Raw genomic sequence first — 14,655 nt, forward strand, 5'->3', positions numbered from 1 at the left:
ACGGAAGCAGACTCCAATAGAAAGCCAACCTTCCCAACCCATTCTGATTTTGCATCCCAAGGAGAATATTCTACTTAACAATACAAAGCATGTGTTCTATTCTATATTAGTTGCAAAAAAATTATATTTGTGATTGAGCCTTTTTTTTCAATTTTGTTCACTGGCTAGTTGCTATTCAGTCTTTTTGCCCACACTAATATGGGTCTCTACAGATATTTGATTACATTCATCTTTAAAATTATCCTACAGTACTTCACTTTTTATTTTAAGTACATTTTTAAGTTTGAGAATATTGTACAATTTTATACAATAATAGGAAATACCATAGAGACACCCCCACGTGGGCTTTGTATTATATGAGGTTCTCTAGAGAAACAACTGATAGAATGAATATATTGTTAATATATAATTAGTATATAAAGAGGATTTATTAGAGTGACTTTATTATGCTCAGACTATTTCAACAATGTCTTTCTCAAAAATAGAAAATCTAAGACTCCAGTAGATAGTTTTTCAGTCTGCTAGACTGTATGTCTCATCTGGTCTTCAGCATATGTCAGAATCCAGAAGTAAGAACTGGAGGAATGAACTTGCCAGTAAGATTGAGGGCAAGCAAGCAAAGAACAAGACCATCCTTCTTCCATGTCATTTATGTAGGCTGCCACTATAAGCCCAGATTTAAGTTGGGCTAATTCCCACTTCAAAAGATCCAGATTTGGTGGTAGATCTTTTCACTTCAAATGATTCAATCAAGAAAAACCCCCACAGGCATACCCAGTCACTTGGGTTTTAGCTAGAGCTAGATATAGTCAAGTTGACAACCAAAATAGCCCCCCCCCACAGTCTTTATTAAATTTGTTGCAATGTGCTGTCTTATAAAATATAGGCTATTATTAAAATGACATTGACATTAATATAATGCATTGATTTCTATTAACATTAATTGGGAATTCCTTTTTTTCTTTGTGGAAGTGTGTTGTTTTTTTTTTTTCTCTTTTGCTGAGAATAGATATTTTTCATACTGTATATTTTGACTCTGTCTCCACATCCAAATCCTCCAAATGCTCTCCACCTCCTCTCCTATACAAATCCACACCATTTCTTTCTCTCTATTAGAAAACAAACAGGCATCTAGAAAAAATAATGAGATAAAATAAGACACAAGAACAAACAAACCCAAATAGGAGAAAAGAAACAAATAAGCAAGAAGAAAATGGATAGGGAAAAAAGCACACGAAACACATATAGACTCAGAGACACAGTTCACACACATAGAAACCCTATAAAAATAGAAATAGAAACCATGATATATACGTAAAATATCTGTGAGGCAAAAAAATAAAAAAAAATAAAAAAATAAAATTTCCCAACAAAGGACCTCCAAAAATGCCATTGAGTTCGTTCTATGATGGTCATCTACTAGTGGACATAAGGTCTGCCCTTAAGAGCAGTTTGTACACCCAGTGAGTCTCTATTGAAGAAAGATAGTTTTCTTTACAAGAATTTTTCAGTTGACAATAACTCTGAGCTAGAGATGGAGACTTGTGTTCGCTATTCTTCTCACCACTGGGACACATTTCCTACAGACTTGTGCAAACCTTGTACATGCTGCTACAGTCTCTATGAGCTCCTATATATGTTATTCCTGATGTGGCTAGAAAGCCTTCATTCCTTTGGTGTCCTTTATCCCCTCTGGCTCTTAAAATCTTTCTGCTTCCTCTTCTGTGATGTTCTCTGAAACCTGAACGGAGGGATTTTATAGTGACTTCTTAGAGCCATTAACTCTACTAACTAGTATTCATCTTTATAAAAGATACTCTACACACAACCAAAGGAATAATGTGGACAGCAAACCAGCTACAAACCCTTTAAAGAGAGGTCACCATTGTCAATCAAAGGGTTTGTAAGGACAGGTAGTTTGCTGTCCAAATTGTTCCTTTGGTAGTGTGTAGAGTATCTTTCACAAAGATGAATACTAATAAGTAGGATTAATGGCTCTAGGAAATTACCAACTTGACTTCACCATGTTCATTGAGTTGCTTAGATGTTGTCTTCTTCAGCAATAGGGACTTGCCATCAGTGTGTGGGGAGTCATCAACAGCCTCGGCAATAGCCTCAGTTGTTTGAGTGTTCCCACGGGGCCCCTTAACAACATTAGTAGATGTAATCCATTCCTGGAACTGTATTCTTTATTTGGTGATCAGGAATGTCCAGTTGGGACTCTGTCTCCCCCACTATTTGATAATTCTATTTAGATCACCTTCATATATGTATATATTTTAGGAATCTTCTACTGTAGTGGGTTCCCATATGATCCATCAAATATCCCTTAATTTCAGCTCTCCCTCCTGTATTCACCCCCTCACCCCCTCTTTCCTCCTCCTCTCTGTTTGATCCTTGCATTCCACCCCCCACTGCATCCCCCACACCCTAACTATCTATTTTATTTATTCTTCCAAGGAAGATCTATCCCTCCCAATTAGTCTATAGCTAACATTTGTAGTTATATAGATTATAGCCTCCTTATTGCAGATTTAACAGACAACATTGTAGACCTGTTTTAATTTCCCATAATTTCAAAACATATGCAGCCTATCATCCAACACAGTCAAAATATAAAATAATTCAATCACCAGAAAACCTCTTCAGATTACCTTTTGACAACTCTTCCCTATTTTCCAAATGTGCTTTGTATCTAACAGGTAACAAACAGATCTTCATTTCTATATTTGTTTTTTTCATCACAACAATGTTACACCAATGTTGCACAGTATTCAACTTAATGTATTGGTCTTTTTTCACTGACTAATCAAGAAATTCTAAGAAGTCATAAAATGTTGACATCTTTAAATCATTTTGTAGGTCTCAATTTAGAAAAGACTTAAATTTTCTTCAAATCAATTTGTAGAATTGATAAAGTTTCTTTCAATCTTATTCTAAATTTTACATTAAATTTGTAGGCCCTACTATAACTAAAATTATTTTCAATAAATGAGCATGGTGGAGATAATCACTCTGTCTAATAAAAAGACTCATTACGTAGTTACAATAGTCATTACAGTGTGATATTGGCCCCTCACATGGGCCAATGGAGCAGAATAGAGGATCACAGATAGATGTGCAAATATGCCTAACTTATTATTGTTAGAGTTGACTCCAGTGAAGAAAAGAGACTTTTGAACAAATGATGTGAGTATACTTGAATATCCACAGACCAAAATATGAATGCAACCTTATCTAAATTTCATATATGTAAGTATTGTGTCAACATGAATATTTACTCAAGTATAAAATTCAAAACAATAAATATTAGAGAAAAAAGTCTTAGGAGAAAAAATTTCAAGGCTTCACTTCTAGGCATAGTTTAAACTTAACACCAAAGATATTTAACTCATTGTTGATGGATTATGACTTATTGATGGTGAGGAATCACAGTGAATAAGGCACCTATCTTTCTAAAGCAGATGTCTTCTGTAGTGTCGGCAAACATCAACATTTCTTAATTGTTTATTTTTTTTCTCTCTCTACAGGCTTTAACCAATGTCATCACTTCTTGGCAGTATATGGCAAGGTTTTGTTATTTTCATTGTCATTACTGCTATTTAAAGTAATTTCTAAATCTTTAACTTTGGCATTTAAAGATTAAATTTAAACTTCTCCTTAAGAACTTAAGACTACTTAACGTTTAATTTTCATGTAACCAAGGGACTTGGTAGTTTGTGCGTAAATTGATTTTGGTGCTATCAAAGGACCAGGTCTACCTAGGGCAAGTCAGTAATGTCATTGGTAAACTTTTAACATAGGCAGTCACACAGAGTGAGAAGGCAGAAACCTCGGTGGTCCAGTGAACTGAAAAGAATGAATAGGTAAGGGATGCTGCAAGCCTCAGGAAAATGTAATGGAATCCAGCTACTATGACAGAAGCTACTACTTGGAAAGGTCAAGGACATTTCTGAAGGTCAAGCCATGGCTTAAGAAATCTTGGTGATATTTTAGCTTTTCTATATATATATATATTAGCCAATTCCTACAATGATTTTCATTTATGCTATATGTGGTTCCAAGAACTCCTAACAGTGTATTTATCTAAGCTACCTATCAAGCATCCAAGGCTAAATGATCTCCCTAACTAAGGTAGCACCCTTATGGAAACAATGCCTCTCTCCTAGGTCAGGTGGATAGCTTTATTTCTTGTGAAATTTAAGCTGAGACCTTCCTTTCTTATACAGCCTTACTAACATTGTAGTCTCCCAACTTCTTAACCACTTCTAGGAGTGTAGATTGAGCACATAAATGCCCTTTTTGACTAACTGATATTAGCTCTCAATTGACCTCCTCCTCCTTTAACCACTCCTCTTTTGTGCTGTAATAGAAAGCCTGATGGTCACTGCCTGAAGAAAACTCTTGTCTGTCTTTATGACCCTGTAAGAACTCAAGCCTGGTGAACTTGCTCAGCCAGAGGATTGCTATTGCTTGGTTTTATAAATGAATACCTGAGAGATGAGGGAGCTGAGTGGTATAAGAAGACTTAGAGGAGGATTAAAGAGATGATTTGAGGAGGAGATGGAGAAGAGAAAAGAGAATGGAAGAACTAGATGGGTAAGAATTGGAGAGGAATGAACTAGATGGGTAAGAATTGGAGAAGAATGAACTAGATTGAAGGGCTAGAAGAGAGTAATAGAGGAACAAGATGGAGGATGAGGAAGAGCCAGATGGGGAAGAACAAAATGAGGAAGAACAAGACGAGAGAGAAGGGGAAAGAAGAAGATGGGAGAGCAGTTAAGATGGGAAGGAACTAGCTGGATGAAATCCTAGATAGGGCAGAACTAAGATGAGAGAATTAAAATAGAACTTAGAGAGGACAGCAGATAAATGAAGACAGAAATCAGGCAAGAAAGGAGCTGGGCATGAGAGCAGAACAGAAGCTATGTAGAGAGACAACTGACTCAGAATAATAAAGTGTGTGGACTAAGGAGTTTTGTGTATGTAGATTCATTTCTTATCATCAAAGATTAAATTAGCCGGGCGGTGGTGGCGCACGCCTTTAATCCCAGCACTCGGGAGGCAGAGCCAGGCGGATTTCTGTGAGTTCGAGGCCAGCCTGGGCTACCAAGTGAGTTCCAGGAGAGGCGCAAAGCTACACAGAGAAACCCTGTCTCGAAAAACCAAAAAAAAAAAAAAAAAAAAAAAAAAAAAAAAAAAAAAAGATTAAATTATCAGCTGGTTGTAGATTCTTCCTGGGCCCTGGGAGGGAATTATAGAGGGGCTGCACCCCCATAGTCTCCTTTAAAGGGAGGCAGAGATTACTTTCTTAAAAGGAAACAGTCAAACTGCCTTCCCACAATACTATGCTTGGAATGTATGTCTACGTAAGCTACTCACATACCCATCAACCTCCTCTAGCAATCCTCATGTTTGGACTCAGACTTAACACTTGCTGTTCAATTGTCATTGTCCAAGTTTATCTTCTAATGCAGAAGTGCACTCTTTCATATTTTGGTCTGTCTTTTTTTCCCTATACAATTGATTTATAGATTATTCTATGTCTTGGCCTTTTTTTATCTCCATGTGTGAAATATATTCTTATGTTTATGTCTTTATGTTTTACCCTTTTCCCTACAAATTTCCAATTTTACCTATCTCCCTTTTCTCCATATATCCAGATTCTCCATTTCGCATCATGCCTGTCTTACCTCATGTGTAAAGCCTCCCTGTGTCCTTCCAGTTTAAATGAGTTGCCCTACTTCCTGTGAAACACCCCTGGCCTTTGTGTGTGTGAATATGTCTGTGCACACACAAGGCTGTGTGGTGAATAAGGGTGTGTGAGTGCACATGTTCTATGCTCATGTGGTTATCTGGTGTTTTCCTTCATCATCTTATTGTCCTGAGACAGGGTCTGTGGCCTAAAGAGGAACTCACCAGTTCTGCTAAAAGGATTGGCCAATGTGCTCCCAGGCTATACCTGTCCCTGGACCCGAGTGCTGAAGCAACAGCTATGAACAGGCATATCAGGGTTTTTATGTTTTGGGGATCTAACGCTGCTGCTCATTCCAATAGAGCAAATATGCTTACTCATTAAGCTATCATCTCCGCAGCCTCAGTTTTTTTTTTTTCAAGCTTCCATACTGATTTCCATTCTAGCTGCACTAGGTCAAATCCTGGCCAGCAGGAAATAAAGGTCTTTTCTTTCCCCACAATAGCTATTATTATACTTTGTTTTCTTGATAATAGTCATTCTAACTGGATCAACGCTCAATGCTAAAGCAGTTTTAATTTATATTTTTATAATTATTGAGGATTTTGAAAGCTTTTCCCAAAATTTATGGATCAGTTGTATCGTTTCCTCTAAGAAATCTATTCTCTTCAGTGGGGAATTTATTGTTTGGATAATTTGGCTTGGAGCATTTAATTTTTTCACTTCTTTTCATAGTCTAAATAGCAATCTTCTGTTTGATGTATAGTTGGCCAATACTTATTCTCCATTGCAAGGCTGACTCTTGATTCTGGTGATTATTCCCTTTGCTGTATAAAAGCTGTTTATCTGGATAGAATATGACTTGTTGACTCTTGAGATAGTAAATAATATAGTACTGGCATTTAAAAAGCCATGTACATCACTGGGACAGAGTGGGAGACTCAGATATAAACCTAGACAGGGCAGGCCACCTTTGCCTTTGCTTTTGCAAAAGTGCTAAAAAAAAAAAAAAAAAAAAAAAAAAAAAAAAAACAATAGGAAACAAAATCACTTCAACAAGTAGTTCTGGGAAAACCAACTATCCACATGTAGAAGAATAAAACTGAATCCCTATCTCTCACTCCACAATATTTAACTGAAAATAGAATTTGATCTTAAGGAAAGGTTGAAACTTTGAAACTATTCCAGAAAAATATGGGTAAAAGATATAGGCAAAGGCCAGGACTTCTTCTTAAAGTGAATTTTATTAAAAACACTTACCAACAATTTTGATTCTTATATCTAAAATGGTTAATTTTTTTTAAATATCTCATTTCTGTGTGATATTCTATTACAGTGGGCTATTGGGGAGGATTATAATGTGTGGTGTGTGTGTGTGTGTGTGTGTGTGTGTGTGTGTGTGTGTGTGTGTGTGAAATCTGAGACATTAGAAGTCTGACCCTGAAAGGCCCTGCAGAACTTGAACCACAGTGACCACAGTGTTTTGGTAGCTTGGATAAACTATGAAATGTGTGATTTAGCACTTCGAGTGATTACTGTGATTCACACATATTTGAATTCATGCTGATGCTCTGTGCTAAATTCAGTTAGATGCCAAGATTCAGAATTTGGGCTCACCCACAATATTTTTCTCTTTTCTGTTGATCGACTTGTTGTGATTGGAGACTATCAGCAGCCGCTGTGCACATTTGCTGATAATAAGAGATGTTTAGTGCTCTGTTTTCCAGTTTGTCTCGCTTTAAACCCTCCGTGGTAATCAGCTTATCTGGATGTGGCTCCAACACTCTGAGATTATCTTAACCCCCGGAGTTAGTCCTTCCATCATGAATAAGGGGTCTTCTGACTAGGCACATCATGGTGCTGAGTACAGAGCAGACCACACAAGGCCTCTTTCTGGCTCTGTAATGGCAACCATCTAATATCCCTGGTTAAAAAAAAATTCAGCATGGTCATTGAAAATCATACTCTCTCCTTACAGATGGTTCTCTGGGGATGGGGGACTGGTTAATACTCGTACATATCTTTATTTTTTCTTAAGTTTTTATCTGACTTCTCTATTATGCTTATGATGACTTTGTGTTTCCTCTTTTCTGTTCAGGTCTCCATATAAGGAACTTATTTTAGTTTTTTGCTCTTAATATCTAACCATATACTAAATATATTTTCCTAAAATCTATTTCTGTGCCCAAATACATCTCATCAAAACTCACAGTGCCTGCTGTTTGCTTTAAGTGCTGTAGACATTTTGTTCTGTTTGTCCAGGGAAACTGCTAGGGCCTAGCAATGACAGCCAACTCACAAAGTGGCAATGTGCCTGTGTCTGGTAATTGAGGTCAATCAGAGGGTAAAGCACTAAACAGTGTGAACAGCACTCCAGAGAGATTTTCCGGGATCTGCTACAGAGCATTCCAGTCTTGGGTACCCAGGTTTTCTAACATCCTCATGGGTGTTTCATCCTGCTATGGCTTATGTTCATTTCCCAGCACACATCCAGGGATTACAAGAATATAACAGGCTGTACTAAAAATGATCATTTATGACTATTTTTCCTAACATAATTATGTATTAACAGCAATGTGTATTCATGTTTTAGAGACAGGCACAACCTAGCAGGAGTACTAATTTTAGAGACACATCCCTAAGAAGTATTAGTTACTGTGAAGGAGATAACGAAGAGAGAACCTATTTTCATATTTTCTTTATTTCATCGTGTGGTTATTTGTCCTGGGCTGTTTTCATTGTTGATTTATAAAAATGCCTCATAAATTAACGATTGTGAAAAGTGCAAACTGAAAAGAAATGTATTTATCAAGAAGTGATGACCTCCATTTCTCTAATGTTTTACTTTGCCAATGTAATATAACTTTGTCAACAATCTGGATTCACTGTGATGTCAAAATAATGTCACAGTTATAACTGTACATGCATATATATTCATGGATTTCTATGTGTAAAATGATATATGTGTTTGTATATATGTATGCATGTATGAATAGAAATACTGAATAAAACCAAAGTATTTTCTCTGTTCTGTTTTCATAGTCACTTAATATGGAACACAACAATCAAAACAGAAGATGTATAGCCACATTCCAAGAAAATATCAGACATCAGCTAAGTGTCCTATAGTTTATTACTAGATCTTCATCTATGATTTCTTCCAGCTGCCTTGAGAGGAGAACTTTTCCTCCACCACATTTTCCCATGAGGATGTCCAGCCCCACCCAGAAGCCTTATAACATCTCCTGGCAGGATGTTCCTCCCCACCATGCCTGAGCTCAGAAGCCTCATAGCCAAATGACTGTGGTCTGAAACTTCTGAAAGCAGAAGCCCAAAGCTTTCCTCTCTTAAAATGTTTCTTTGTTTAATTTTGTCACATCAGGGAAAAACTGAATAGAATGTTTGGAAAGAGGTGTGGAGATTCCCGTGCCTTCCAGGCTCCACCTTCCATCATCCACATAATGAGCTATCCAGAAACTCCTAGAACACGGTTCTTTGGGCATCATTATGGGGGCTTCATTCCATAGGCCTTACTCGTGATACCATTAGCCATTAGGAATCAGTTCAAATTTCTAACTTCTCCCGCTTCCCAGTAGTATATAAATAAAGATCTCTTAAATGTACCCCAGTCTTTCCAATTATGAGCCTTAATCTATAGGCATCTCACCACTGGACATCATATAACACAAATGGAAATTTAACTTTATATGGTGGCACTTCCTTGCTGTAGCATCTACTCCAGTGCTGGCTTCTAATATACCAAGAGTTCTTAAAACAAAACAAAGACACGTTAAGGTCTTTATTGGACAATTTATGACAGGAGAAGTAACAAAGAGAAATATGTATCCTACAATACCACAGTTCATTTTAAATTGGGTTGTTTTATAGGCATTGTTGATCCCAAGCTTGCTTCTTTTCTAATAGTAGTAGAGTCTTTTACACACTATCAATTATTGTTTCTTTGCATTTTTCATTATTGATATAAATCAGCATACAACAAAATATACAGATGATAGTTCAGTAAACTTTAGCAAATTTAACGCTGATGTAACCATTCTTACAATCAATACACCGGCATTTCCATTGTTCTGATTTACATCGCCACACAGCATGAATGTAATAGCTATATGATATAGTCTGCACAGATATATTTCATTGCTGTCTTATTGATAAACACACGTTGTTCTATCTTTCCATTGAAGTTAAAAATCAATATTCATTTGTCTATAACCATATGCATATATTCAAATACCTTATCAGGATGGAAATCAAGAAACACTAATGTTATGTCAGTGCATTTGTCCATATTTTATTTTAGTAATACTACAAAATAACCTTAAAGCATACTGCTTTTGATGACAGGCCATGTTTTCTTCACACCTGGGAAACAGGTCATAGTGACCCAATACAACAGCTTCATGCAGGTTATGCACCCTGTGATCATTTATATGTCTAACGGTGCTCTCTCATCTCTTCCTATTGACTTTCTACCTTGTTTCATAAATATCTAGAATTGTGTCAAATTCTGCTTCTCTTTTTGACTCTTTTGCCCCCCAAATCATAAAAAAAGTCTCATCTGGTCTTTGCATTTCAGTTTTAGTTTGTTCTAAACTTGGAGTTTAAACTTGGACTGAAGTCCATCTGCTCTCCAGGAAATCTTCATGGTGTCAGAGCTAGATTTGAGACTACTGAGGCTTCAAACTTCAGGGACTCTGTAGCTCTGAGTTCTGGGTCTGTTCAGCATACAGATAGGCCATTGTTGAACTACTCAGCCATAGTGTGTAAATCAAAATTATGTCTTTTTATTACATATATATTTGTTCTCTCAGTTTTCTTTCTCCAGAGGCTCTGATAAATAAATGCATAGTAGGGAATTAATATCTCCATATCTTTGTTATTATCTTCCTAAAACAAGGATCATTATACTATGTTGTTACATTTTTCTTAATGTTAGCATGAAAAAGCAAAGGTAAAAAAAAAAACTTGTCAACATTATTTTACCAAAACTAATAGCTAACAGTTTGAACTTTGTGTTTGGGAATTTTTGTGTGTGTACATGTATATATTCATGAACATGTGTGTGTGTGCTTGTGCTTGTGTATGTGTGTGTGTGTATGTGTGTTAGAATTAGAATTAGAGTTCAGTTCCAAAGTAAGACATCTCTTTACTTGGTTATTGACACAGAGTAGCAACTCATACTGCTTCCTTGCTTCTGGGCATTTTCTTTTTTCTTTTTGGGAAAGTTGGTGTTTGAAACAGGGTGTCTCTGTGTATGTAGCCCTTGCTGTCCAATAACTCACTTTGTAGACCAGACTGGCCTCAAACTGAGAAATTAATCTGCCTCTGCCTTCCAAGTGCTGGGATTAAAGATGTGTATCACCACCTTCTGACTCAAAGACTATCTTTTAAGAATATCTTTTTTGAATAAAAATATTTTTAAATGACATAAGTAAATAGCTCATTTTGTAAAGTATTCACTATAAATATTCAGAACTCACATAAAACAGTGAAGCATGCTGGCACACACTTGTTATCCCAGCACCGAGGAGGTAGAGACAGCCTGAACCCAGCAGCTTGCTATCAGCCAGCATAACCTACTAAGCAAGCTACAGACCAAGGAGGAACACTAACTCAAAAAACAAGATGAACGGTTCCTGAGACATAACACTTGAAGTTGATCTTTGGCCTCTGCAAGATCATTTATACAGATGTACCAACACAGTGTGCATGAATATGCACACACACATACATAGACACACAGACATACACACATGTAGGCAATACCTTCAAGATTCTGAGCAATGTCTATTAACACCAGAAAATTTTTCATTTCAAAGTCAGTTCAAGATATGAGAAGAAAATGCTGCTAATGAGGATAACGCTAAATGCTGTCAAGGAGTTACAAGTTACACTAGACAAATAACCACCAACATAAGAGACTAGAGGCCACTCCATATGGTACCAAAGCAGAAAGGTAAAGGCCAATGCAGCTACAAACTCTTCAATTTACAAAGGTGATGTATCTACAAATGTGGTGATATTTTGTTTGTGCTCTAACAAATAAAGCTTGTCTGGAGATCAGAGTGTGTAGAGGTCAGGTAGTCGTGGCACAAACCTTTAATCCCAGTACTTGGCATCACTTCCCTTTGATCCTAGTACTTTGGAGGCATAGGCCTTGAATCCTAGCACTTTGGAGGAAAAAACAGGAAGTGATGTGGCTGGGTGGAGAGAGGAAGTGATAAGGTAGGGAGGAGACAGGAGCTCAGCCCCCTTTCAGTCTAAGGATTCCTAGAGGTAAGAAGTCTTTCCAGTGTCTGGCTGCTCTGCTTCTCTGATCTTTCAGCTTTCACCCTGATATCTGACTCTGGATTTTATTATTAAGATGAATTGGAATCCATGCTACATACAAGAGGCTCTATTACAACACTGGCACCAAGCTTGTGGGACTTAAGAACTAATATCTGATCTTTATAAAACCCATCGCATGAGATGTAACCTATCCCCGACACTCCTAGACCAGATAGTCCAGGGACCTAGGGGGAAGCAAATAAAATGACTCCATAGACATTCTGCTATAGATAAGTGTCTTGTTCAGTCATCATCAGAGAAACTTCTTCCTGCAGTAGATGGGACCCACAGCAAGACGACATGCAGAGAGTGAGGGATCTTGGAATACTTAGTCCTAAATGGGCTGTCTCCATAAAATTCCTCCCCTCAGGGTTAAAGGAACCCTGCACAAGAGGAGGGAGTAAGAGTATGGAAGACAGAGAGGATGGAGAACACCAAAGAAGCAAGGCCTTCTAGACACTATAGACATGAACTCACAGAGACTGTAGTGGCATGCACAGGTCCTGCATAGGTCTAGACCAGATGGGTCCCAGTGCTGAGAAGAATTGTGAACACCATTCCCTATCCTTAACCCAGAAGCTATATCCATTTGATAACTATGTGCAAAGGATAAGTTAGTTTTCACCAACAGACTGTCATTGGGTGCCAAACCATTCTTAAGGGCAGGTCCCATGCCCAGCCATACATGGCCAACACAAAATGAATTCAAAGATATTTTTGGAGGTTATTTGTTTGATAATGTTTTGTCAGGGCTTTTTTTCCTTACAGTCCCTTTGCAGGTATATTATAGCTTCGAGCTTGAATTTGTATAGGATTCTTAAATGTATGAGCGTGTTTGTCTCTGTGTCTAAATGTGCTTCTTGAACTTTTTCTTTGGCTCTTTTATTTCTGTTTTTTTTATTCTGGTTTGTTTCTGTTTTATCATATTTATTTTATTATTTTTCTTTAGATATTTTATAAGAAGATGGGGAAAAGGGTGTGGATTTGGATGGGAAGGGAGGAATATTTGAGAGAGGGAAACTGTAGTCAGAATATATGGTATGAAAAAATCTATTTACAAAAGAAGAAAAAAGAGTGAAATTTATTCCATAAAGAGATTTATTTCCTACATTAAATTCTTTGTGCCAAGAAAAATATCACTTATATTTTCTTATATTTATAAAGTTATTTTGATATTAAATATATTGTTAATAGTTTTTCTATTATTAATGAAAGTAAGAATTTTGTGAGCTTTCTTTTTTCACTTTATGATTATCTATACAAATGAAAAATAAGAAAGGAAACAAGTTTGTCTCTGCATTTGCAGAGAAGAATCATAGAAATATTCTATATGCAGTGAGATATGCCAAAGTTTGTACAGGAACTTACCCTTGAGTGTTCCCAGTCTACATAACCTTACAAATCAGAGTTTCAACAGAACCACCATAGAAAAATTATAATCATGATCAGTATTAATTTTCTAATTAGGTACTCATATACTTTAATACTATATAGTACTATGCCTTTTTAATAGGTTTTACCTTTTTAATGTTCAATTTTTTATGTGAAATCTGATAACTATGTTTCAGAACAAAGTAGTAAAGTCTATCATAGTTCTATAAAATGTATTGAAGTAGAAAAGAGACAATTACAGGTCCAAATTAGATCTTTCCACTCGGAATTATCATTTGAAGGGTTATAGAAAAGTGCTTTAAAAACTTGATTTCATGCATTTGAAACACGTGAATAAGACAGATTGGACACTTAAATCAGAAAATGGTACATCAGAGAGGAACTCACCATCAAAAGAAATCATTTTGTCCCTTGGGCTTAGAAGTGTCTTACTAAACTTGCAGGGATTACTTGGGCATGTTTAAAACATCATTGGCTATAAAGGAAACAACATATGACAGATTAACTTTTGTTTTTTTATCATAGCAGCTTCATTGATTAGATATTAACAAGATACAAAGGTGTGTTTACCTGTAATGAATATGTTTCCTAAGGCAGAAAGAGTTTTGAATCAGTAAGATAATTTAAAACAAAGCAGCAAATATACCAATAAAACAGTTTAACAAAATGTCAAAGACTTAAGCTATCAAATATATAATTATTTTAATAATAGGGAAGCAGGTGTTAGTGTCAATGAAAGAAGCTGTGTTATGGAGTAGGATGATTAGGATAGGGTGAAGTGGAGTAATCATTAGAGACATGACTTTCACATTTCAACACACAGCTTTCAAGATGACGAGAGTCAATGTCAATGGTGGAAACAAAAATGGAAAAAGGCCCTGGAGGAGTGCGCCCACATCACATCATGGTTTAGGTCAGTCAAGATGGCCTTGGCAAGGCCTTAGTTTCTTGGGCATATCAGAGTAGAATAAAAGCTGTGGGGCAGTCTAACTTCATGTCCTTGGAAAATAAGTGAAACTCTCATGGAGGACTAATAACTTTTGCCATGTGACCCAGTGTGTGTTATGAATTTCTACACCAAAGTTTGCTTTTCTCATTTTCAAGGATCTTATTTCAGCTCAAATATACAATCACAGGAGAAGATTGGGAGGCAGGAAAGGGTTGTGTGTATGGAAGAAGCTGCAAGGTGTTGCACTCAAAAACAACAGAGTGCTTCATCA

At 36.6% G+C, this 14,655-nt stretch overlaps 1 long non-coding RNA gene across 1 annotated transcript in view; it reads right to left on the reverse strand.

Annotated features, from left to right (window-relative positions):
* LOC131905706 (uncharacterized) overlaps positions 1–14,057 on the reverse strand; it is a 28,339-nt gene extending 14,282 nt beyond the window's left edge. The window contains exon 1 of the long non-coding RNA XR_009378024.1: positions 13,823–14,057. This is a non-coding gene — a long non-coding RNA (uncharacterized LOC131905706). The remainder of the gene's footprint in view (positions 1–13,822) is intronic.
* Positions 14,058–14,655: the final 598 nt, after the last annotated feature.

This window comes from Peromyscus eremicus, chromosome 3, assembly GCF_949786415.1.
Source record: "Peromyscus eremicus chromosome 3, PerEre_H2_v1, whole genome shotgun sequence".
In the NCBI taxonomy this organism is placed as follows: Eukaryota; Metazoa; Chordata; class Mammalia; order Rodentia; family Cricetidae; genus Peromyscus; species Peromyscus eremicus.